This window comes from Echinops telfairi, unplaced genomic scaffold (genome assembly GCF_000313985.2).
Source record: "Echinops telfairi isolate 266 unplaced genomic scaffold, ASM31398v2 ScPeMD7_26;HRSCAF=91, whole genome shotgun sequence".
Classification (NCBI taxonomy): Eukaryota; Metazoa; Chordata; class Mammalia; order Afrosoricida; family Tenrecidae; genus Echinops; species Echinops telfairi.
In genome coordinates, this window is record NW_022103923.1 from 5,050,104 (window position 1) to 5,054,301 (window position 4,198).

Consider the following 4,198-nt stretch of genomic DNA (forward strand, 5'->3'; position numbering starts at 1 on the left):
CAGGGCTGCGTGAATTTTCCCGCGCGCTCTGATTCGTCCACCCGCGCCCGCGTACTTCCGGCAGGCCGGCTCCAGCGTCTGGGCGCTCTCACCCTCGGCCCCTCCTTCCAGACCTTCCACTTCGCCCCGCTCTTCTCACACCCGCCAGTGCGTTTCTTCCCGGCCTCAGCTTTCCTGCCTTAAACCCTGCCGGCTGCACTGCTCACAGATCTCGCTGCTTTCCTTTCCCTGAAAAATAACATTGGGAAAGAAGTGTTCCGGATGGTGAAGCAGACTCCCCGCCCCGCCCCGCCCCTCCCCACCCCTGCGCTTTAGAATCTATAGATCACGTGTGCTTGATAGACAATGGACGGGTGTGCGGTGTAACTTTTTTTTTTAAAAAAACAAACCCACTGCCAGAAAAGGAAAGGAGGTTGGTAGATGAATAAGTAGAGGAGGAATAAATGTTTGCCTTCAGAAAGTGAGTCCAAAAGTATTGCTACAGAATCATAGAAACCTTGATTAAACCAAACTGGACTAGAACAATTGTGAGCATGGCATAGGGCCGGGCAGCGTTCCAGCTGTTGTACACGGGCAGCTCAGACGCAAAGCCATCTTGGTGGCACCTTGCAACAAGATCTAAATGTGAAGCGATTGGTTCTTGACACAGGTTCCATCTAGGTCTATACACTTCGGAAGGCAGTGTTTCCTTTTCTGGAACCTTTCACAGCCAGGAGCCCTGGTGGTGTAGTGGGTAATGCATTAGGCTACAGTCCTGCAGGTCGGTACCAGCTACTGTGTGTGTGTGTGTGTGTTAGTTTCAGAAACTCACAGGACCAGTTCTACCTTGCCCTGCCCTATAGGGTCACTATGAGTTGGCATCAACTTGATGGCAATGCGTTTTAACCCTTCCCTAGAGAATTCTACATTCTTCTGTTTACACTAGGTCCTCAAAGGATACCAATTGAGTTCCTTTTCAATGTTCTTTGAGCTTGGTAGGGGACTAAAAGGAAGCCTGAAGGTGCTGGATCAGGGCTGCCGGGGTGGTTGGGGTAAGGATTCCTAATGAAATTGCCATAGGACAACCCTGGCTCTCCTCAAAGAATTGAGCAAGTGCACTGTCTTGAGGGGGTTGGGGGTGGGGGGCTTTCCTGGCTTTTTTCTCTCTAATATGGCTTTCCATTTTTTTTAAACTTTAACTGAAAATTCTATCAAGATGAACCCTTCGGAATCCCAATATTCAGTCCATAACCTTCTGAGCTGACCTCTCCCTTGAAGTGAATTGGCCCAGCAGGTCACCTTGGGAGCCACTGTTTTGGTTGGACCTGTTTTTTTTTTTTTTGAAGTACCCTAAGGAGACTAAGATAAGTGTATTATCGAGAGAACTTGTCTTCAGCCATCCAATGAGCTCAGAGACCTGTTTAAACAGGTTTTATTTGGAATAAACCCTAGTAGGGATTTTTTTACATACCTTTGTACATATATGGTAGTGGGACAGGAGAAAAAGAAATAGCTGAAAAATGGGGGAAGAAATTGGTAGCTAAGTAATTTTTGTTAACACGTTTTACCATTAATCCTTAGGACATAGCCAAAGTAAATCATCACTGCAGTCCCTACCCGTTCTGTATCTCTCCTCTATGAATTGCAAAGGAAGGGAGTGATTCTTAGCCAAGAAGTGAAGTTCTTTGCACTTATAGTATGAAATTACATGTGATTGGAAGCAAACACAATGTTCAAAGGGGCTTTGCACTTTATAAAACCTGCGAGGATAACACCTAAGAGCTACTCCTGAGGTAACCTGCAAGCAAGCCCTCCTGAGGTTGCCATGAGTCAGAATCAACTCAGGGTGATGGGGTTTGCTTTGTTTGAGGGAGGTTTTTCTCGGTGCTGCTGCCGTCGTTTTTAATTCTGAGATGTGTTATCAAGGCTGTAATGTGAAAATAAGTAAATATATCCCAAAGCCCTTCCTCCTTCCCTCTTCCAGTTCCCTCTTGAGGCAACAATCAGAGGAAGGGTTTGTTGTTTTTCATTTCTACTTGGAGGCCCCATTTCTTTCCTCTCTAACCCCGTGAAGTTCCAATAGAGAAACATTTTGAAACTCAGCATTCATTTCATAGGGGTTTGTACCTATGCAGAATAAACGCTCAGTGGCAGTTTTTTTTGTTTTGTTTTTTAAATCAAGCCTGTCTCTCCCTATCCTTCCACTCACCGTGGCCATTGTCACCCAGTTGCTTTCAAACAGCCCTGCCCGCCTCAGGTGACCACTTTATCAAATGAAAGGTGTCTGACTTTGGCAATTTCCCTCCCCTCCCCTGAATTAATCAAATCGGCTCACAGAACAGTGACATTTTATTTCCACCAAGCAAATATAGATTGCTTTCCCCCTGGCTGACGGCAACTTAAGAGGGTCCAGAGCACCCACTTCCTGCAGCACTGTTCAAGAGGACAATGGCCAAGAGCAGGGAACGCTTGGAGCTGTCCTCAGCCACAGTCTGTGGGCCACAGCGGGAAGCCAGTCACCAGTTCATCCTCAGAGGCACAAAGTAAGGATCTTCTCCATGCTTGGGTCCCCAGGGAACTAAAGTCTTGCTCTACCTGCATTCCATCTCCAACTTAACTAGGTTGGCTTGCTCTACCTGCATTCCATCTCCAACTTAACTAGGTTGGCTTCTGGAGGCCTAGGTTGGTTTCCAGTGGCCGTTGTTACAAATTGTCACAAATAGACCTGTGTTCTCTCACAGATCTAAAAGCCTAGAAGTCCAAAAGCAAGATGTCTGCAGGGTCTATCATCCCAGGCCTCCTCTACCTTCCAGAAGTTGCCAGCAATTCTTGGTGTGCTGTGGCTTATCTCTACATTGCTATGTGTCTTCTCTCTGTCTCGAATTTCCCTCGGCCTTTACTTTTAAAACAAATTTTTTTTAATTGCCGTGAAATAGGAGGGGGCTTCAAAAAGTTCATGGAAAAAAAGGTGTAGAAGAGATCATGGCATTGTCCCAAGAACTTTATGAAGCACCCTCATATACCTCACAAAACCTACAGCATTTCAAGGAATTCGATATGACGTGGATTATATCTGTCACATTGTATAGCATTGTGTAAACATTCTAGTTCACCTTTACCAAGCATTCCACCACGCTGAGCATAAACTCAATGTCCCTAAGCAAATAACCCTTTCTCCTTCCTTTCCACCAGATAACTCTATTAATAACAATCTTTTCAGACATACAGTTACCAAATGTTTTTCTCCCAATCTGTTTTCTTAGGAACTATCTTCCTCTTGTAAATTTACATGTTGGATTTAGTGCCCACCTTGATAATCCAAGCTGATCATCTCATCCCCAAACCCTTAACTCTGTCTAACTAAAGTCATAATCACAGGTTCTGGACTTTAGGATGTGGACATATCATAGGGGTTGTGGATGGGGAGGCACCATTCAACTCACTACAAAGCTTTATCTTTAGGGATTCCAAAGTATAGGCTTGCCAATCTTTTTAAGAAGTGTTCGACATTTCCACAAATGTTGTAAAGTTATTTCAGTTTGTTTTTTAAAAGGTGTTGGCATGGGGGAAATACACATGGATTAAGCCTCTGGTGAATCCCATCCCTGACCATGGACCACGGATGTGAATAGCCTTGCTATCATGCAGAATGCATTGGGAAGTGGATTATTGTGGACAAAGTTAGGTGAACATTTAACACATTAACATTTGATCTCCCTTTTGATCCATTTTTAATTTGTTCTAGTTTTTAATATTTTCTGCCTTCGGTTGCGGTTTGTCTGTTTTACTTTGTTATTCTTGTTGGCTTTTTTGTTTTCTTTTTTACTGTTTTGCTGTAGTATATGAAATCCAGGATAAGTAAACCTATAGAGACTGTACTGGATGAATGGTTTCTCGGGGCTCTGGCACGGGAGGTTGGGGGGAAATGAAGCTAATAATGATGAGTACAAGAACAAAGAAAATGTTCTACAACTCATTGTGATGATGATATGAATGAACTATTTACTGAGAGAGAATTATGGCTCAAGGAGTTGGTGACACACTAGACATACAGAACAAAAATCTCTACCCCCAACACGCTTATACTTTTGGTGAGGGGGAGATGATAAATAAGATAAATAAGTAGAACACAGTTGATCCTCATTCTTGGTAATGGTGTTCTGTAAAATCACCATGAGCCTTGAACTAGTGGACCCTAGGAGAAATACAGAGTTAAGTT